Source organism: Pituophis catenifer, unplaced genomic scaffold, assembly GCF_029215685.1.
Source record: "Pituophis catenifer annectens isolate HBS135680 unplaced genomic scaffold, rPitCat1.0.hap2 SCAF_3, whole genome shotgun sequence".
Taxonomy (NCBI): Eukaryota; Metazoa; Chordata; class Lepidosauria; order Squamata; family Colubridae; genus Pituophis; species Pituophis catenifer.
The window spans coordinates 54,664,395-54,687,693 of record NW_027256883.1 but is presented as its reverse complement, the minus strand read 5'-3'; the positions used below and the strand labels follow the sequence as shown (position 1 = coordinate 54,687,693).

Below are 23,299 nucleotides of genomic sequence, written 5' to 3'. Positions count from 1 at the left end.
TCTATTTTTAGAAGATTCTCTCAAAAAAAAATTGAAGACAAATAAGAACCATCCTTTTCCATTATTTCCCCACAAGATTTTTGTGGTATACCATTTATGGCAACAAAATATTGCAATTAAATTAATATGTTTTCTCATGAATTTAAAAAAGTGGTATCACTTTAAGACAGATGTTTCTCTAACATTTATTAAAGAAGGGACATACAGACGGCAAAGTTTACATCTTCTCGTGTGTGTTATGTAGGTACAAGATTGACATCATCCTTTTACAATGAAAGAATGTTACATGAACAGCTGGTACACAGTTTATGTATCTTCCATATCAGCAGATGATATCAAAGTTCAACTTTTAAATGCCTCCCAAGTAAATTAAAAAATGGAAAAGCAACATGCTTACAAAGACTACATTTATAAAGCAAACCACATATTTAACATGCTATAATTATTTTCATCATAGTGCACAGCATTCAGTAACTCCAAGTCATTTTAGCACACAAAGTTAGTATTTATTTTAGGTGTCAATTTATGATTAGGACAATATTTTATCACATATTAGGTATGCTTATATTTGTTTTAAGCCAAAATAATTTCAGGATATCCCCTACAACTTTGCGCCTGTTCATGTCCGTTGCTGTGCTCTAATCTTGTGAATTTTACTACTTCCACTACCTCCAGCTGTTGATCAAGAGCAAGTGTGGCACAGCTAGAACAGAAATCTCTCAAGATTTCAGCATCATTGAGCAAAAAATATGGCAGTCAGGTATGACGTAGGCCACATTAAGCCAATGCTTTATGATACAATATCAATGCTGCTTACTACCAACCATTCCAAGTTCTAGTGCACCCTTTTACTAGTTTCTTTAGTGCACCATTTTACTTAGCATCCTTTGCTCTCAGGTTTCCACAGCTTTGTAATCATTACAGAAAAGTAATAAGGAACCTGAACTGAGTTTTAACCAAATCAGGGCAGGTATTTCTATCTTATTATATTAAGAGACACTGTACAATTTTTTTTCTCAAAAGGTATATTATAATGAAATGTATAAGTATCATACAATTCATAACCTAATGATTTCTAGTTTCCAAGCAACTCCAAGAAATACTGTGAAAATGTCACCCCTTAAGAACATATTTCCTTTTCTTTTTGTTCACTCTTCTCCTTACTCTGAATGTACTCTGTACCTCATTTTATCTTATTTTCCTTCTATCTTTTACATAATAGTCAAATACCACCCCCTTACTCTCTCAGCATCTGTCATAGGACAGATCCAAAAAGTACAGTTGAAATGTATAACATTGTAACAATTTAACTATCATACAATTTTAATAAAGACATTATAAACCAGACATCCAAAATGCATCACAATTTTAATGTCACATATACTGATCTACAATGGCATTTATCAGACACATAGGACTACACATAAAAGGGAAATGGGGAAGCTGGCAGGAAGTGAAAAGTCAACTGTGATTGACCATGCTCCCTTGTGTTTGTGGGAAACTTGCAGGGAATGTCCACAATGGGAATGCTAAGAGGGAAAGTCATAAGTTGCTTGGGTAAATCTGCCCATCCATGCAATCTCCCCAACCTCTCTGTGCTTATGCCACAACAGCCACTCATGCACTCCCATGCACCCTTCCCAATCTGTGCCACACCAGCCCTCGCCAACTTCCACTACATCTTCGCACCAGGGGTAGGTTACTTACCTTTACTACTGGTTCGCATCTCGCCTGTGCCCTTCTGCACATGCGCAGAAGCTTCTGTGCATGTGCAGATCACCTATGATGAGGTCCAGGTCAGTGGGCAGAGCATCCCGCCAGTTTTACTACCGGTTCTTGCGAACCAGTAGTAGCTAATTTTTTGCCCTTCCATGTTCATTCTGTTTCTTTGTTTAGGTAAGGAAATATCTCTGAAACAAAGAGTCTTTGGGTCATGGGTTATCTACTTTAATTCTAATTATTTATTTCTAAGTATGATTCTTGAGCGACAAAGCCAATTTCATAGGTTCTCGGGTTCAAATGATATGTAATGGCAGCATGGTCACCTTGATAACTTTGGCATATAAAATAAGAGAATGCTTGTAGGCACATGACAAATTAAAACTGGGTAGTATCTAATAGAAGCTTTTTCATTTTCAGACACAGAACTAAAACACTGGGGGAAAAAACTTTAAAGATAAATTTACCTTAAAAAGTATAGGGTCTATATTAGGATCATCAAATATATTACCATATGAAAAACTACCACATATTCTTTCACAATTTATTGAAATGTATAATAATGTGTATCAGTACAAATTTACCAAAGGAATCCAGTTTACAATATGCTACAAATAATTATAAACAAATAAATAATATGCTACAGATAATTAGGATTCCCACATAATGTTGTCAATACAGCAAATCTTTCTTAGCAGCTTCTAAGAAGGAACGTTGTCCATGGGGTCACGATGGGTCGGACATGACTTCACAACTAACAGCAAAAAGAAACAAGATAGAAACAAAATAAAAGAAAACTTTAAAGTTTACTAATTTATTTGAACAGGTTAAAATTCCTAACTGACTTGGACTTATTTATTTAGAACATACAGTATACATAGTCACCCAATTCAAACAGTATGGTTCCTGATTATCATTATTGTATAAATTCACTGTTGTTCCATATCAATTGTGAACATGAATTATGTATATTCAGATATTCTTGTGCCAGAATATTTCATATGCTGCAAATATGTTCCATGTTCCCTGTAAAGAGCACAAGACACAACTGTTTCTAAAATTACTAATAGATTAAAAATGGGATGTCAGTGGGGTCTAACTCTAACATAGGTCAAATAAATTTAATAAATGATTAAAAAATAAATCTAAATAAAAACAAACATTTAAAATAAAACAGTGAATATTCAATCTGCATAAATATCTGCTTCTTCCCTATCAGCATGATGGCTATCCATCAACCAAATGAAGGTCACATGATACACCAAAAGGATTCTGTTTTTATCACTTTATTAACAAATTGTCTGAAAAACAATTTAATATTAAAGCGTCAGGCTCAAAGAATCAGAACCACCAATTAGGTTGCAGCAGAGAACATTTATTCAAGCATAGCTAAACACAAGGATCTGGTCAAATAAAGTTCAACGCTAAATTGGCATCCAGATAAGAGTCAATGGAATTCAGGAGAGGTTGGACTCGGAGCACTCGTGGGAACATAGTAACTATAAGCTGATGATGTGTTTAACTCTGCAGCCCTCCAGCCCTGCCTGCTCTTCTCCTACAAACACACACACATATTAAATAAATAAATCATATCATTCAATATGTTAATCTAGTCTAACTTTTACAACCATATTTGCTACAATCAGGCACATCTTCTTTCCACTAATGTATGAAATGGAATGGGATTTTTCAACATTCTGGCAAGAAAGTGTTTTTTCTTCAACAAGGAAAATATTAATTGCTGGGCAGAATTGATTCTTTAAAATAAATTTCAGTGGAGATATATATATTCATTTTACTGGCTGGTCCCATGTCTGTCCAATGTCTTGGCTGGGACAACTGAAACAATATTTGTAACGAAATATACAGAGCATTTATTTCAAGATAAACAACTCAAATATAATAAGATGCAGGAGAGGGGGGAAAGAGTGCGTCATTTGCAATTTCAAGTTTTTCCATTTAACTCTGCACTGATTGAATACACATCCAGGCTGCATATTCATCTTCCGCCAATATAAATTACGGGTTTGTATAGTCTAAGCTTCCAGGATAAACATACAATTTCTGAATCGCTCATATCCTAAATAAATATTTCATGCTTTTCTGAGCCCCTATCTACCCTGTTTACAAAGTTCCATGTCCCCCATTCATAGCCAACATACAGTGTATCCAGGTTCTACTGACTATGTTCTAAGTAGTTTTTACCAATGTCAGTCTCAGAAGCACCGTTTGTGCACAGATGTTTATTCCAAAAATAGATTTTTTGTAGCTATGATCATTTTTTTAAAGGAAAAGAAATACTGAGTTCTGCATTTTTGCTAGCAAACTCCTTATATGAATGGTCCTTAAATCATATGAGAGAAACGAGAGAGAGAAAACAAATGTCAGAGCAGCCAGAAAACTGGCCATCTCTTAGGTGTGTGTGTGTGTGGTTTTTTTTTTTAACTCATAATACTGCAGAATTAGATAATGTAGCATTGGGACAGTGTCAGAACCAGAACACCAGAAAAGGCTCAGTGGACAGCTCACACTTCCCTGGAGTTTCCCTGTTCTTTCCTGCATACCATCTGTTCACATAAATCCAGACATGGCGAATTATTGTTGCCATTTTCTCTTATTAAAAAAGTAGTACCTGTTTTTATAGTATAATAGAGTTAAAAATATCCATCTCTCTGCCAAGAAAGGGATCCTTTTATAGTCGTTTCCCCACTTCATAAATCTTTATTCATAAATAAATTTTACCAAGCTCAGTGGGCTTAATCTCAAATAAACTGGAATTGGGAGCTCAGGCTTCTCTGGGAAAGTATATTTTTTCTGGGTTTATATACTATGCAGGATCACATTTTGTGGTACTACAGTTAGTTTCATTCATATATTACATTAAAGCATAAACCATAACTTAACGACTACAATGACTGGATTTGCACATCATGACATCACTTTTTAATAATTCTATTAAATTTGCATACAAACTTTTCCAAGAACGTCAGTTTCAAACATTATGATTTTCGAAATCTCTGATGAAATTAATTTGACAATCACAGTAAACAACAAAAAACTCCAGAATACTGTGGTCCTGTCAGGCCTGGAAGCCATCTTTTGCATTGGGCCTTCAGGCCTGCCACATTTACTACCGTGGGAAATTGGGAGGAGGGATTGTATGGAGCATGGGTGATATATAGTCATAATAACATTCCTTTCTCAGAGAGTCAAGGATAACTTGCCCTGCACCCTGAGGGCTGGAACTGGGAGGCATCTGCAGTTGGGATGGTGCTTGATTGGACCATGTGATGGACATGTGGGTGCTGGGCAGGGACTTGAACTTTCTTTTGGGTGGAGAAAACCTGGAAGCTTTCAGATTCAGGTTTTTCCAGATGTGCCAATACGACATCTCTATTAAATGGAACTTGAGGAACTTTAAGCCTCAGAGTCTTCTTTCATTGGGGGTGTTATTTGGAACCCTAACAGGTCCATTATAAAAATAAATTATATCAGGATACTCATGTATTTCTTATGAGAAAAACTTACATCGGGAAATAGGGCAGTCAATTTTTTTTTTTGTGGTAGAAAAAAAATTCTCTAAAACATTTCCCTCAAAATGTGATAGAATTTCAATCAGCACTTTCCTCATAAGTTACCTCAGAAAGTTTAGCTTTGTATCTTTAGGATCACACATTCAAGCAATATCATTTAAAAGCCGGCATGTGTGCTTTTAAATAATAGTTTAAGAACTTTTTAACATCTGAAGATAATATCCTAAGCCTTCTAAGTTCCAGAATAATTGTCTCAAATTTGTTTAGGACTAACAACTCTCATCAGCCAACAGACACATCTGGAGAGCACCAGTTTAGGAAAACATACTCTGGAAAAATTATTCTGAAGGATTTAAAGTTGCCTGAATTCTTCATCAGCAATTATTTTCTTTGTCAGTTATACAAGCTGACAAGCTTGTATAAGGAACAAACAACTTCTGGATTTGAAGTAAGCATTGTCTACATCAGTTTATACCAGTTTATATCAGTTTAGATATAAGTTTATACTTTCTAGAATATTATCTGAACATATTTTTGTAAATCATCCAAAGCCAGTAGGATTGGGTCGTATAGAAAGTTGTAAGTAAAAGGAAACTTTCACAACATTTTGTTCAGAGATCAGCAGAGGAGCTGACACTTGAACTGTCATTTTGCATCTGACAGGAACTGAAACTGAGTTTATCAAAGATACCAAAAGCAGACAGTTTGAAACAATTACCCTGTTAACTCATAAACATTTGGAAATTTTCTAGAAACCTATCACTCTTTTATTCACAAACAGCCAATCTGTTCTCTTCTTCTTCTTCTTCTTCTTTTGTCTTCCTTTTTTAGACTGGTCCATAATAGCAGAGCTCTTCGGGATTTGCAGACTATGCTATAATTTGCTGCCATTTTTTTTCACTCTGTCATTGCCTCCTCATAATTATAGTCCCCTCAACAGTATCTTTGGATGCTTTAAAGCATTGCCAGCTGGATTTGCACTTATACAAAGTTGTGAAAGGAACACAGGATGTTCCAATCTATTGAGTCATACAGTCAGTCTGCCTAGCTCAGTATTGTCAGTACTGACAAACAGTAGCTTTCCCCCTTTCAGGAAGGAAACTTTTCTAGAGTAACCAAGAGATGTTAAAGATTAAACTTGGGACCTTTGACATACAAAGCATGAACTACCATTGAGATTCAATCTCTGTCATATGTAGAACTTGTCACAATTTGTGAACAATGAAATTTCTTTCAGGAAAGAATACTGATCTTCTACCAAATGTCACAATTTTTTTAATCCTTTGCAATTTAAGTGAGAACTGCTTGTATTTCTAAAGTTTAGCTCTCTCTGTTAATTAATCAAAGGGAAACTTGAACAAGATTTAACTGAAAGTATCCAGGTATCTCGAACACAGGGTGTGCTTTTTAACCATAAACTTTCCATCAGACAGGATCCTGAGAAGCAATAGTGGGAAAATTTACCCGTATTATATTCTTCCTTTGTAATTTTCTATGGTGGGATACATAAGGAAAATGATTTTGAATTAACCATGTAATATTCATAAATATAAATACACTTTACAGATAGTCTTATATATATATACATATATAAGGACTAAATATTCTACTATAATGAAATTAAACATTCTCAATGATTAATCATTTATTAATCTTTTTTGAAAATCAAACCACGCAAAACTGCAATAGACCTTTTTTATGTACAACACCTGTTATTTCTGATCATTAGCCATACTGGATAGAGCTGGTTAGAGTTACAATCCAAACTGCCTGGTGAGCATTATGCTACCTCCCGCAAACTATTTAGATCAGGGTGAGCAATTATTTCATTATTCTTTCTGTTGGCCTTCTAACTAAAGCTTTAAAAATATTGTGCCTCTAAAATAAGGATACGAACTATTGTGGCAGTCTTCATAGTGAAGCAACATTAAAGTTCATAAAAATACTCTAATGTAGTTTTAAAATGCACCACAACTTCGCTAGTTAAAGGGTTACATTTGTAATTCTATTTTCTTAATTTTGAAATTTTCTCTATGTGTATGAAGTAAAGAATATCTAGTAACAACCCTTAGCACAAAATATTACATAACCTTATGTTATTTTACACAAAATAGAAGTGATCTATGGCAGAAATAATTTGAATGTTGCAGAGAGCCCACCAGCTTGTGGCAAGTCAAGAATGCCGGGGGAGCGAAGCTGCCCAGACTGAAGGCTGCAGGAGGAAAGTGCGGGAAACAAAGCCGCCACGACTATTTCCGAATAAACAGGAACCGCGCCAGGCTATGGAAGGCTAGCATGGTCCAGCGGCTCTGCCACAGCTCCGTGCCTAACTGTAACAAGCGGCAAAAGAAATGGCCCACACCCAGGTTGCAAGAGGCTGGCGCGGCCGCAAAGCTCTGTAAAATCACCAGCAGCAAAGAGCGAGCCCACCCTACAGCTGACTGGCGCAAGAACAAAGGGACCAAGGGAAAACCGCACCAAGGCTCACAGAGGTTGGTGTGGCTCCGGCGACTCTAAACTCGGCACTCTGGAAAAATGGAGGCCAGCCGCAAGCACTGGGGCTAACACCCCGCAAAGCAACACCCCAAACACACAGACAAATTATCTGTGGGGAATGGAGAGGGTGGGAGGCGCTGGAGAGGGCCACCCCCCCAGCTCCAATCCGTAGCCATGGAGAGCCCTCTCCAGCTGCAAACAAATCCAAAGTCAAAAAGAAATAAAGTCAAAATCCTTATAAAGGAAAAACAAAAACAAAAAATAAAAAATAAAAAAAATTTCCAGGGAATTATTCCAGCTCAGCTCAGAAGCTCTGGAGCGAAGGAAAATGTGTCCATAAGCTAAGACTGAGTTGAAAAAACTGGGGAACATCACCAGGGAGGCGGAACCTCAAAAGATTCAACTCAGTCCATAGACCTAGAGTATAGAATAACCCAGCCTGGCACCTCCCATTACCACACTATGGAGAACTCACTTAATTGTCTTGCTTAGCAATCAACATTTTGGGCTCAATTGTGGTTGTAAGTCGAGGACTATGTATACCATGTTAAACAGGAACAAACTTGGGGAATATATATTTTGCTTAACAGTCAGAAATGTCTCTAATCATACAGAATGCTTTATAGATTCTAAATATGGAAAAAATATTTTGATCTATTCTGCAATTTTCAGTCATTTTCTTTAAGATCCATTTCACGTGGTTTCTATCTGACACAGCATAATCTTAACTATATCAACTCCCACTGATAATTTTGACTTGTTGCAAGTTATTAGCATAAGCATATATGCCATATATAAGCTCTCTGTACATATTTCAGAAGGTTTTCTTTTCCTAATCACCTAGGTCAAAACAGAATGCAGCCCTGAAGGAAGCATATAAAGATTGGAAATGTCTTAAGGCAAACATCCTATTATATAGAAGACATTTGCGGATGAGATCTTCTCATAACAATCCTTGACATAAGCATTATAACAGACATTCCAAAATTTCAGTGGGACAGTTTAGGATGAGTTGGATTAATGTCCACTTCGTTATTTTTAATTGCTAGGATTCAGATTCATTTAAGAAGCTTTAGTCTGTATTGAAATCAATGTCTCATCAGCTTCAGTGGAATTTAACACAGTAATCCAATAGTCTGTATTGGACCCTTAGAAAATCAGATCACTCAGTTAACTCCGCAAGATGACAAACTCAACCGACCTACCACTTCTAATTTCTGCCAACAGAAACAGCTAAATCATTAAACTATAACAATAGTGCTAGAAGAATGTGTCTAAATTTCCTTTGATAGATTATTATGGTATCTACTAGAATTTCACTAAATCGAGCTGTGAAAAAATGACTGCAACCCTGAAAGATATTTATTTCTTTTTATTGTAGGGTTCCCAAAAACCTTGTAACAAAAAAACAGAAACAAACCACATCCAATTTACTGATTTAAATTTTCAAATTCACCCACATATGAAAAAAAATTTGTCCGACTAGAGTTACATTGTATGACCACTACGTTTTTCCAAATAACCTCTGTTGGAGTCTAAAGAGTCACCCCTTACTGTTGTTCATGATTTCCCAAGCTTTTCTGACCAAAAAGTAAAGGTTAAAAGCTTTAACTGAGAAAAGTTTGAGAGGCTCCTTGATGAGACATAACTTGCACAATTCCAGTTTTTCAACAGCAGGCATATTAAATTTAACAAAATTGATATAAAACTTATGAATTTTATCTTTTAAATAAAAAACAGCATGCAGCTATACAAGGTAATCTAGCATTTGATATTTGAAAAACAAATTCACCACGTAATATTCTGGAAATCTATATAAAACTTTATATCCTCTATCATGTTTCATGCCTAGCACTGAATGAAAACTAACTGAAATATTTAATAATACTTCTCCAGTTGGATATTAATCTAATTCTCATCAGAAGGATATCAATAAAAGCATCTGTTGATATACAACTGTAATAAACTTTAAGAGTGCAAGGCTTTGATTTGCATATCTCAAATCCTTACATCTGATGCAAAAATGCATCAGAAGATTATATTTCAGAACAAACAAAATCCTTACCTGTGAAAGCGTTTGTGGCCTGAAAACCAGCTTCCTGCATACTGCTCTTCCACTAAAGCTTGTGACTCCAATCTTAACCTTTCCTTTCCAGAGGCAGTTTATGCAGTTGGAGGGATCAAGTTACTTCCATCTTCACATGTGAGTGTCCATTTTTTTATCCCAATCCAGCATTTAACATCCTTCGGTTCCCACCTGTTCTCAGGTCTTTTAAGACCTAGGGAAAATAGGATGTGTCTCAAATTCAAATGGCAAGTGCAGGTGAAGTGCCTCAACTGTCCTGACAAAGAATTATAGCCATTGTATTTGTGAAGAAGATAGCAGCCATTTCATGCATAAAAAGAAGTTCAACATTTAGTCTAAGTCTCTGCTTGGAGGACATCATAGGGTTCTATCGCTTGTTTGTGTGCGCATTTTGCTTAGAGTCAGCCAGAGATATTCTTCACTCCTTTTCTGGTGATCACTTTGAGCTTCACCGTTCACTTGTGCAGGCTAAGAAATTGAAAAGAAAGATGTTTTAAGATGAATTATGGCAAGATCTACAACATTCAAGGAATGAAAGCATGCATGTACAAACACACACACACACACACACACACACACACAGAGCCCCATTTAGCAGGAACTGATTATACACATTAAAAGGGATTTGTTAGAATTTTGTTGAGATCTAAGTATGATTGCATATGCCTTTGAAATGCAAAGACAGTCTTGAATGATGTCAATAATACATTTTAGAACATGATATGATTTACATTTCAAAAGCCGTATTTAGTAAAATGGGGCAGCTGCACAATAACAAAATTGCAGTTAATAGGAAAAAGTAAAAAAATCAAGACCTTCAGTTCTAAGATGTAATTATCATTTTATCAGATCTTATTCTCACTTTATGAAAGCATTAAAAAGCAGGAAGTTGGATATGACATTGTGCTTTCAACATTTACCTTTTGAGATAAAACCTTAGACTATGTACATATAACATAGCTGAGAATTCAAATATTTTCCTAAAAGATCAATTCAAAACCAACTATCAAAAACAATATTAAACAACAGTAAAGATATTCACTGTGAATATTTTTGCCAACTAAGGTATTTTTTTAAAAAATGTGGACATGACAGAATGGATAACATCACCATCATCTTGTGTTATAATATTACTATTTTATAGTACATCTCAGCTTAACAACTGCAATGTACTCTGTATGGGCTATCCTTCAAGACCACTTGAAAGCTTCAACCAGTCCAGAATTTAGTGGAATGGACAAGGTAGTCCTATATGACACATTTGCAAGGCATTATGCCTGGTCATTTGAGGGACACCTTATCTTCCCCAGAATCAGCCCATTTCACTTGAATAACAGAGTGACCGAATAAAAAAGTTGGAAGGGACCTTGGAGATCAGATCTCCTAGTACAACCCCCTGCTCAAGCAGGAGACCTATACCATTTCAGACTAATCTTCGATTGTCCTATCTCTTTTTTAAAAATTCCAGTATTGGAGCATCAACAACTTCTGGAAGCATTCCACTGATTAATTTTTCTAAGTGTTGGGAAATTTCTCCTTAATTCTAGGTTGGTTCTCTTCTTGATTAATTTCTATCCATTGTTTCTTGTCTTGCCCTCAGGTGCTTTGGAGAATGGGTTGACCCTCTCCTGTTTATGGTAGCCCTTAATTATTGAGAGGTAGTCCAGACAGGTTGCATGCCCAGGTGAACTAATTGTACTTTATTATAAGATTATATTAACAGGGTAAATTTGAAAGTACATTTCTCCCTCATCACCTTTATAGCCCAAGAAACTAGGAAGAATTCCTTCCGAGAAGTTTGCCACACTCACATTCCTTTTGAGGGCTAAGCTGCCTCTTGACTGTTCCCCTGGCTGTGACTCTTCCCCTTGTCTCCCAAGTTCACTACCAGATACCATTACAGTCCAATTGGTTCAATCCCAGAAAGATGGCACACTCTTTCATATATCAATGTTACCTACCAGAACCCCAGAAGCATGTCTTCTCTGTAACAGCCCTGTCATATCGAATGATACTCCCAAAATACACCACTTCCACCTTCTGATATTTCAGAAAACCTGTTCTTAAACTATGGATTTGAGGTAGCTAGGATCCCTCCTAGACTGTGCATGGATGCAGTTAACCAAATAAGTAATTGATTTTTGTTGTTTATTCTTTTAAATTTTCATAATTATTGTTTCCTGATTTTTTGTTGTTGGTTTAATTGTGCACTACTCAAACCCGGTTGGAGTCAGGCGATGCCAAAATTGAACGAGTTAAATATTAATTTTTAAATTATATAACATTATAGCTAGGTTACTAAAATCCAGTAACAATAAACAAGCAATATATGTGGTGAATCATTTGGTCAAATCTGCCTGGATTCAATACAGAAAGTAACAATGGATCTAGTTAAGCAAAATAAAGGAAAATCACTTAAAGTGGCCATGCATGCACAATCACTAGGAAACAAGTAGCTTTCAAAGCAATCATGTCAGTCTAGAGAAAAGATGCATTGTGCAAACTTTGTACATTCCAAAACATATCTAAGGATTTGAATAGCTTTATTTCATATGACTAGTAAATAATGGTGGTTATCTAAGTTTCCCCAATCTTCTGCACTGGTGGCTTCTTAGGACTAAAATTCTCAAGATTTGTAACCTCACTGGAGAAGATCAATTTCTGGACAGCTCTGAATATTTTGGTGCTTCTCTGGACAATCTACCTAGTAAATATAAGCGTACTTTCCATCTGACATGCAATTCTTCTCTTGAGCTACTATTTTTATTTTAAGTGTATCACATTTCCTCAGCACTTACAACATAATAGTTTGAATGTGAGAAAATAAAAGTCTTCCTCTCAACAGTAAATTCACTTGCTATTATAACTGCTGTGAAAAGTGTATTGATTTGCAGATGTACTGCCAAGATGCTTTAGTACATTTTAGGAATCAAAACTTGGAAGCAGACTTTGGTTTTATAAACACTGACCAAGAAATAAATAATCCTCAGCCAACAACACCCAGGAATGACATTTATTTAAAAAAAAAAAATTGACTGAAACCTCTAGACTGAAACAGTGTTACTATCAGAAACAACAAACAAGAATGCTGATGTGCCACTATGTGATCCAACCTAGCAAAAATTGCTGATTGTTGGAAGGGAAGGGAACCATCTTTAGCCTGAAACCAAATGTAAACAAGTAATTTTCCTCCAGCCCTTTCTTCAGATTCCGATTGAAGTCAGAATCTTAACTTGAAAGTGTTGAGAGAAAAGTAAAGATACATGCCAGTATAAAATCTTGCTTCCTGGTGGAGAAAATAAACTTTATACTTTATAATGAGATTTTGTAACATTTTAATAGCAGGTAAAACAATATTTTAATCCCCAGGGGCTCAACTAAAATGAATCTGCTAAATTCAGAACACAAAAAAATGCAAAGCAGATCCTCATTCCAGGCTGAGGCAAGAAGAAGGGTGGGGGGCGGGAGAATGATTTAAGGCCCTTGATATTTAAAACATTTATTGAGGATAAACTCTCAGAGAATGGGCGTTGGTCTTACCTGATATGCCCTTTCTGTGATAGGTGGGCATGGCAGTCATGCCTGGGGAGTGACACTGCCTTGCTCCAATGAGACCGAGTCTGCTGTAAAGTTCTTAAGTCCTGCCTCTTCTTGTGTAGTCCAGTTTTGAGACGAGGTAGATCAGCAGACTGTCGTGTCTGGAAAATTAGAACATACATGAGATTGCCACCCACCCCCATGTCCGGGAACGGCCCAACAGGGAGGGGCTGACTGCCGTGCCCACCTATCACAGAAAGGGCGTATCAGGTAAGACCAATGCCCATTCTCATGACAGTGGGCACGGCAGTCATGCCTGGGACATACCAAAGCCAATGTCCTATAGGGTGGGATCAGGCCGGACCCGGGAAGCAGTCTCCAGATGTACTCCTTGCAACACTCTCCTTCCAAATGCTGCATCAGCCGAGGCATAGGAATCCAACCGGTAATGCCGGATGAACAGAGTAGGAGAGGACCAGATGGCCGCCCTGCAAACTTCCTCCAGGGAGGCCCTGGTGGACCAGGCCGCTGATGTGGCCGCACTACTTGTGGAGTGTGCCATAATATTCCAACCAGCAAGGCCTGGACTGAATACGCCATAGCTATGGTAGCCCTGATCCACCGGCCAATGGCCGAAGAAGACAGCTTGGTGCCCATGGACGAAGGCTGGAAGGCGACAAAAAGAGCTTCCATGCGATGGAAAGAAGATGTGCGGGCAATGTAGATCTTAAGGGCTCTGCGAATGTCTAGAGTGTGCCATGTCTGTTCTAGTCGGTGTTGAGGAGAAGGGCAGAAATTGGGAAGAACAAGCTCCTGAGATCTGTGAAAGACAGAGTTAATCTTGGGAATAAATGCCGGATCCAGACTCAGGACCACCTTGTCTGCATGAAAAATACACAGATCTTGTCTGACCGACAGGGCCGCCAACTCTGAAATCTGGCGGGCTGAAGTTATGGCCACCAGGAAAGAGATCTTGAAAGACAGAAATTTGAGGTTCACCTCCCAAAGAGGTTCAAAGGGGTGCCTAGTGAGTGCTGACAATACCTTGGTAAGGTCCCAAGTAGGGAACCTGTGTATGACTGGAGGCCTGAGGTTTGTAGCTCCACGTAAAAAACTGCAAATCAAAGGATCTTTAGACAGCGATAGAGCTGATGAGTAAGACAGAATAGATGAAATCGCTGATACCTGGCATCGTAGAGTATTCGGAGAGAGACCTGAAGAGAAACCTTCTTGTAGGAAACCAAGGATCTGAACTACTGATGCTGACGTGGGAATGATACTGCACCGTCTACACCATTTGGAGAAAGCAGTGCATGTGGCGTCGTAAATATGAGTCGTAGATCCGCGTTGAGAGGCCTGAATGGTTGTGATGACATCCGGCGGAACTTGAGCCTCCGTCAAGAGGAACCGCTCAATCTCCAGACGGCTAGCTGGAAGGACTGTGGATCTGGGTGAACTAGCTGTCCTTGTAACAGTGACACCTGACTGTCGGGAATCCTCCAGGGAGGGGCCACTGACAGGGACACTAGGTCCGCAAACCAAGGATGGCGAGGCCAATGGGGGGCCACCAGTTCTGCCCCCTCTCTGATGAGTTTCCGGACTACCTTGGCTACCAGAGGGAACGGAGGAAAGGCGTAGAGAAGGATTCCTTTTGGCCACGGGCTGCGTAAGGCATCGACTGTTTCCGCCCCTGAGCTGGGAAATGGGAAAAGAAACGGGATAGTTGATGGTTGACTGCTGAGGTGAACAGATCCACCTGAGGATGGCCGAACCTCCTGGAAAGCTCCTGGAATAGACAAGGGTGTAGGCTCCACTTTGCCGGGTCGATTGGATTGCGGCTGAGGGAGTCCGCTTGAACATTGGACACCCCCGAAATGTGTTCTGCCCGGAGAGAAATTAGGTGGGACTCGGCCCAGAGCCCCAGCTGAAGAGACTCTTGAAGTAGAGCTCAGTGATGTTGTCCGTGAGGACTAGGACATCTCTGCCCTGGACCTGGGCCAGGAATCCCTGAAGTGCGAGGAAGATTGCCCTGAGTTCTAGGAGATTTATGTTGAGGTCTCATTCTGGAGGGGTCCACCTGCCTTGAATCATGTGCGTCTCCAGATGAGCTCCCCAACCTACTAGGGGAGGTTGCGTTATGACTAACCGTTGCGGTTCCAGGAATGAGCAGCCCTTGGAAACATTCTCTGGTGACCACCATTTGAGAGACTCGATGGCGTTGGTGGTCAGATGTAGGAGGGAGGTTGAGGGACTGTTGAGGTTCCGCTGGTAGGGTAGAAGAAACCACTGCAACTCCCTGCTGTGAAGACGAGACCAGGGTACAATACCATAACAGGATACCATCTTGCCTAGCAGGTTAGACAAGCTCAGTAGGGAAGCTGACCTGGACTGAACAAACCTACGGGCCATATCACAGAGACTATCTTGTCGATCCTGGGATAGGAAAACCTTAGCTGACACTGTATCGATTACAGACCCCAGGTGCTGAAGACGGGTAGAAGGAGTCAAATGACTCTTCTTCCAGTTAATGGAAAACCTATGAGTCCTTAATATCTCGAGAGATGTGGCCACGTCCCAATGAGCCTAAAGCTCAGATTGGGAAAGGATGAGTATGTTATCCAGGTAAAAAAGAATCCTGACCGGAATGGAGGAAATGTGAGAAATAAGGGCCGCCATAATTTTTTTAAACGCCCTAGGCGCTGAAGATAAACCAAATGGAAGAGCTTTGTACTGGTAATGTTTACCATTGTAACAGAACCTGAGGAATCTACGATGGGCAGGGAGAATAGGAATGTGTAAGTAAGCTTCCGTCAAATCAATAGAGGACATAAAATCTCCCTCTCTAATCGCTAAAAGAATAGTGTGGAGATTGCATCTTGAACCGGCGGTAAATTATATACCGGTTCAAAGATTTTAAATCTAGAATAGTCCTCCAATCCCCCGAAGGTTTTTGCACTAGGAATAAACGGGAATAGAATCCCTGACCCCGTTGGAGAGAAGGGACAGATGGCTTTTATCAGCCAAAGATGTTCAATGGCCGCCGTAACACGAGCACCTTTGGCTCTATCCAAGGACAAAGGACAGCGCAGAAAACAATTGGGGGGTTGGAGCGGAACTCAAGAGCTAGGCTGAATCTAATAGTATCTTTAACCCAAGAATCTGAAACTGTGTTATCCCATATATCAGCGAAAAAGGATAACTTGCCCCCAACCTAGAATCAGGAGGAGAATTAACGGGCTCGGCGAAAAGGCCGGCCTCTGGAGCCTCTGAACGGTCTCCTGGAGGAGAACCTGTACCCCTGTCTGACCTGAGAGTCCTGTTGTTGAGATCCTCGTGGATGAAAAGACCGAGTGGAATGTTGCTGGTAGAAACTGGAGTCGTGGGCCCGAAAGGATCCCACACGAAAGGAAGTCTGTAGGCGGATCTCTGACCTCCTAGAAATAGATGGCAAGATTTTACGATGGTCTTTAGTCTCAACCAAGAGGGGTTCTAGAGGAGCCCCAAACAACTTTTCACCCTGGAAAGGAGAAGAAGCTAGGCACCATTTGGCTCTTTGATCTACCTGCCAATTTTTGAGCCAGAGGAGACGCTGAGAAGTAACTGAAGAACCAATAGCCTTAGAAGAAAATCGAGCTGCATTGAGGGTGGCATCTGCAGAGAATTCCACCACTGCCAAAATTTTGTTTAAGTCCTGATGAGACCTATGATCAGTGGCTGGAATTCTCTCCTGGAGTTGTTTCAGCCACAGGATGGTAGCGCGGTTGAAGAAAGAGGCTGCAGAAGAAGCTTGTACAGACCAGGAAGAAGCCTGATGTCCTTTAATGAGATTTCGCTCCTCTCTTTTGTCCTCCGGGCGCAAAACCTCTTCCGCTGGGCCTGAAACTGGAGACGATGAAGACAAAGCTACTACAGGAGAATCCACAGAAGGAACCTGTAATATATTGGAAAAGTCAGTTGCCAAGTTATAGAAACGTTTGTCCAGTGAATTAGGAAGAGGACCTGTACTTGGGAAGTTCCATTGTCTCTGAACTACGTCTGAAAACAGTTTGGGAGCAGGATCAACTTCAGCTTGGACAGTGGGTTCCAGAAAAAACAGATGTTGTTGGATCAGAGGATAAAGAAGAGGAATCAGAGCTTGAACTGGGGACACCCATACATGTAATGGTTTGAGCTTTGAATAACAAGGATCTAAACATCTGAGGTTTGAATAGGCCACAAATGCCAGTTGGTCTGGTTCTAGGCCTTCATCCTCAGAAAGTTCTTGATCTGGAATGATCTCACCCTCAGACAGTGAATCCTGACTATCAGATTGAGGAGAGTCATGAGCCTCATGATGATTTACAGTACCTCTTGACTCTTGATGCCTATGAGAATGGCCCTGATGGCTCTGCATCTCTGAAGCCTCAGAAGGAGCCCGCTGATGAAGACCTTCAGCAATACCCTGGCGGATGGCCATAGAAATGAGGGAGACTAGAGCAGAAGAAATTTCTGGAATATCTTGGGCAGGAGAAGAATGATCACACCACCACCACCACCACCACCACTAATTTCAGAACCTGACTGAGCAGGAGCAGTCAGAGCAACATCTTGAGTTTCAGCTTGATTAATGCTGGACTCTGCTGTGGATGCTGGAAAAACAGTGGAAGCATCTGCCAAATTTGTATCACCTTGCAATGATCTATCTGGAGATAGAGAAGGATATGAGATGGCTGTGATCTAGTAGCTTGAACATCTGTGGGAGGAGCCATTACAGAGAGGGAGGAAGACTGGGATGGGCCTGGAGCTTTGTTCTTATCAGCTTGAGCCTTTTTAAAAGCCCTTTCCATGGCTCTGTGGCGTCTTTCCTCATCTTTAGAGGATTTAGATCCTTTAGAAGCAGATGATCGAGCTATTTTAGTAGAAGGGGGTGTGTGGGAAGAACAGCCCTCCCCTGGGTCAGGCCCATGCTGCTGCTTTCTTTTGGATGACTTGCGAGAAGCCTTAGAAGGAATGGCGTTGGCCATTTTGAATTTCCAATTTAAATTTCCAGAGATTCTTAAAGACAAGCCTCCCACAGCACAAATTAGAGAAAACAGCCACCAAATAATAGATTACAGGAGCCAAGCTAACAGAAAAATCCCAAATACTTGCTGTTGTATGCCTTTTGAGAACGCTGAGATCGCTAGCCGTCTGGCTTGGCGCGACAAACACAGGCGTGGTAGGAACTTCGCGCCAATCAGCTGTAGAGCCAAAGCCCTTGAAACAGCTCACAGCCCTTCAGAAATCCTTCAGAATTGCCAAAAAACGGCTCCTCAGGGCTCCAAATAATTTTTCTGGGCTCAGAAATGCCACGGAGCAAGCTCGTGGGCAGAAGAAAAAAAAATATATTTTTTTTAAATGGTTTTGCCAGCCGGCAGACCGAAACCGCTCAAGCAGCTCAGAACGGTTTCTAGCAAAAGCCTTTCTCGCTCCAGTTAGAATCAATTAGAAATAACAAAAATAAAATTAAATTAAAAAAGCAGAGTAAATACTCTAAATATAACAGAGAAACTACACACGACTGTCCCAGAGAAGACCGAGTCGAAAAACTGGACTACACAGGAAGAGGTGGGACTTAAAAACTTTACAACAGACTCGGTCTCATTGGAGCAAGGCAGTGTCACTCCCCAGGCATGATTGCCGTGCCCACCGTCATGAGAAATCTCAAACACACAATCACACTAATTTCTGGCGCTGCCAATCCACATATAAAGATTCAAAACTGAAACTACTATTTTATTATATGATGGTTGGGAAGGATGGCTGTATCATTTGAACACAATTGGGAACAGTGGTGGGTTGCTACCGGTTCGCCCCGGATTGGACGAACCAGTAGCGGTGGGGGCGGGAGGCTCCACCCACCTACCCAGACACTTCTGCGCATGTGCAGAAGTGTTGCATGCACACAAGCCCACAAGCAAACCAGTAGTGAAAGCTTTAAGAGTGTGTGTGTGTGTGTGTGTGTGTGTGTGTGTGAGAGAGAGAGAGAGAGAGAGAGAGAGGGAGAGGGAGAGAGGGAGAGAGAGAGAGAGAGAGAGAAGGCATGTGTGTAGACATCCTTTTTTACCTATTTTGTTAAGCACATGCTTCATTTGCAACAATGATTGGTATCTCCAAGGTGGGAAAGCAAATTTTCAGTAGATGAATTAACTACTTAATTTGGTAAATGCAGTTTTACTGTTGATCTTTAGAAATGATACTGGTCAAACTTTGGTTCCACTTTTTTTTAAAAAAAACCTGTAGAAATCTGTCTTCTTGGAAAGATGAATCAGTCAGTAATGTTAAAATTGTGTCTGCCATAACCAACAGCTATTCAAGAGTCAAATGAATATAGAGCAACAAAAAATAAATAAATCCAAGACTCTTATACATGTTACTCAGAAAAGCAGAATGGTCTTCTTATCCAAAGCAAACCATGCTGCACAAATGAATCTGATTTATTTACAATGTCTTAGTAGTCAACATCTTCCGTCTGGCTGCTAAATAAAGAAGTGCAAATGGAACATTACCCAGACAAGCAAACAGTGTCTAAAAACCTGCAGACACAATCAGATGCAGGTTGCTTATAACACTAATGTTTACAAAACTGAGCTAGATTTTACTTTCTTTTTCCTTTAATAACTGAGTACTGGCAGCTTTGAAAAACAAGATTGATACATGAAGAGTCTTCATGTCCAATCACATGCCACATCTATGTTATAAAAGAGAAATGATGGAAGTGTTCAATATTAATAATACATGTATTTCATTAAAAATGTCTAATACTGTACACTGGTAACTAGAAAATAAGCCTCAGGAAATACCATAGAAAATTAAACAAGATTCTTCTGTCAGCAGCTCGGCCCATATTTATCTTAACTCCACATCTCCTGAAGAATACAAAAATTCTGAAAGATTTTTATCTTTCGCTCCAAGTTGCTGTGAATTATAAGAAAACAGGTAATAAAAAATATACACAATTCAGATACTAGTCAAAAGAAATTAACATGGAATGTGTCGTCATAGGTTATATCTGCATGTCAGTGTGAATGGAGAACATTTTAAGAACAAAAACTGTAGTCTATACATACATTTCTACCAGAAATGTACCCCAGACAAATCTGTTCTCCCTCCATTTTAACTCAGTTGTGTAACACGCACCAAAAAAAATGCACTAACTATATACTGCCAAATAGTTACCATACTGAGAGCTGAAATTAACTTTTCAATCATTGTGGTAATAATACACCCATCATATGAAGTTAAACAAAGGAAGTAATAAATCAACTACATTTGTTGGAGAATGGCTAAAATTATACTCTAACCTGTAATATTTCCAAAATCTACATACTCTTAGTAAAATGGTACAAATATATGCATCTTTCAAGTTCTTCTAAACGCAACAAGCCAAGGATAACATTTATTTGCTGCCCTACAATCAGTGGTGGGTTGCCCCCGGTTCGCACCGGTTCTATAGAACCAGTAATAAAACCGGCAGGAGGCTCCACCCACTGACCCCGACATCATCAAAATGCTTCTGCACTTGCGCAGAAGAGCACGCGCATGGCCCCGCTGCGAACCGGTAGTAAAGGTAAGTAGAATCCACCCCTGTCTACAATGCATGTCCACACTAATTCTATTATTATTGACTCAGACACATTCAAAATAAAGTGTACCAATAAAAGGGAATATTTGTAGCTCGGGGTTGAAATGAGGGGTCCTTGGTCTCTCTGAGCTTTGTGCAGATGTTTCATTACCCAAACCAGATAAAATCATCACTGCCATACTAAAAAGGACTCCTCAAAATAAAGTGTGTTCATCATGCATATTTCAAGAAGCCCTGAAGGAACAGCACAGCTAGCAACAGTTTGCAGCAATCTCAGAAAGAGAAGGTTGTCATCTGCTTAGATGAAGATTCGGTGGACAAGCCAGTAAGTCAATCACTTGCCTATTGGATGCCTTCTCTCATTCCTTTTCATTGAAGTAGATCAGATCCTGGAATCCTTGACTGCTCATTAATTTCCAATATTTGAGCTTCCCAATCTAAGTTAGGGCTGTTTCCACTCATCTAGCCTCACTGGATCATTGTTGTCTTAAGGCCAATAAACTTTGCCTGTTTGGGGGGGGGGGGGCATAGCTGCCATAACACCAACTTTTTAAAATATTGCTTTATTTGATTATCATAAAACCCAAATAGTACATTATATTATTTGGGTCCATTGGTATTTATACAGTGTTGACTCTGATATTTAGAAAACTTAAAATTTTGTAAAATGTTAAATTTAACTCTGGCTCTTTTCTCATTCCATATAAATTTACTAACACTAAATTATTAGAGAAAAATATAAAATGTGCACAAAGAGGTCAACTTTCCTTAAGAGTACGGAAGGCCTTACAATTGAAGAATGGATCTAGGAAAACAGGCAACATCTTGGGAGGGATCACTGAGAAATTACCAATATGGCTCAAGACTTCCATGGCCAGATGTAACAGAATGCGGGAATGATCTTAGGAGACAGGAGGGACAGTCATAATCTAGGCAATGGTCTGATAAATGAAACCTGAGTCCAAGGAGGGCTTGGGGTAGAGAAAGTGTCTCAAAAGGTTCTTAGTTTTCAGAAGAATAAAAATAAGGGAAGGGGAGCTCAGATTTGTAATATTCTAGTATTGTAACATTACGATAAAAGTAGTGCTACTACTCATGGCTGTTGCTTCTTTTCAGGACTACCTCAAAGAAAAAACACCATGGCAGGAAAAGGAAGGAAGGCAGGTTCTTTCACTGTTCCCCAGGTTCACAGTAATTCATAGATTCCCAGTTGGCGGCAGCAGCAAATAATCAATTTGCATAATTATGATTTGTGCACCAGCTGCAATCATTCCACAAATGGATTTATAAAATTACCTGTGTTACTTAACTGCTGCAGTAGACTCTATGTGGGCTGCCCAGAACAATTGTCCGGAATGTTTAATTATATAAAATGCAACAACTAGGCTGCTTACTGATGGACAACATTAGGTCTATATTACTTCTGGTCTGGAAGACCCTCATTGGTAAACAATTATTTTTCAAGCATAGTTTAAGATATTAATTGTGAGCATTAAGGGCTTAAATAGCTTGAGGCCTGGCTGAGAGACTTCATATGATCATGACTAGACATTAAAGGCAGTGGTGAAATGTAAAATTTGTTACTACCGGTTCTGTGGGCCGAAGAGGTTGTCAAAAAATGCTTTTAAAAGCCTCTGACAATCAGGCAACTCAGCTGGGATCGTCAGAGGCTTTTAAAAGCATTTTTCCGGCCGAAGAGGTTGTAGAAAAGTTGCTTTTAAAAATAAAAAAAAGCCTCTGATGATCGTGTGGCTCAGCTGGGAATGGGAAGGAAGCAGGGATTTTTGCTACTGGTTCTCTGAACTAACCGCCGCCATCACTACTGGATTGGGTGATCCGGTCCGAACCAGGAGCATTTCAGCCCTGATTAAAGGTAATAGGAAAAGCTCTTGAAGTGGTTCGGGAATAACGAGAGACACAACCAAGCAAGTGACAACAGCTCTTTAATTTACAGGGAGACTTCAGCAAAAACTCAGAGGCTGCAGCCCTCCTTATATACAATCCTGGAGGGACTGTTAGCCAATCAGAAACGTAGGCAGGTTTGAAACTCCCGCTCAAAAGTATCAATACATAACACCCCTCCCTTCCCAGAAGGCACTAACATTCAAAAATTTACATAAGTACACACAAAATCTCGCAGGTGCCCAGGCCGAGTTCTCGTTCTAGTTGACCTGCGCAGTTCAGTGTTTGGTGGGGCGTCGAGCTGGTCGGAGGGACTTTCCGTCTCTCCCGGCTCCGCCAATGGAACCTCCTGGATTTTGTCCGGGGCGTGGTTATCCCCGGTTGGGAGTGGCGACTCGCTGGGGCAGCGCTGGAACCAGGGCT

General features: G+C 39.7%; 1 long non-coding RNA gene across 2 annotated transcripts in view; it reads right to left on the bottom strand.

Moving 5' to 3' along the window:
* Nucleotides 1-2,405: 2,405 nt before the first annotated feature.
* The window catches only part of LOC139315904 (uncharacterized), a 121,096-nt gene continuing 100,202 nt past the window's right edge, over nucleotides 2,406-23,299 (bottom strand). For both annotated transcript variants that reach the window (XR_011600302.1, XR_011600303.1), the window contains 2 exons: nucleotides 9,814-10,302; nucleotides 2,406-2,473 (listed from right to left, as the gene is read on the bottom strand). This is a non-coding gene — a long non-coding RNA (uncharacterized lncRNA). The remainder of the gene's footprint in view (nucleotides 2,474-9,813; nucleotides 10,303-23,299) is intronic.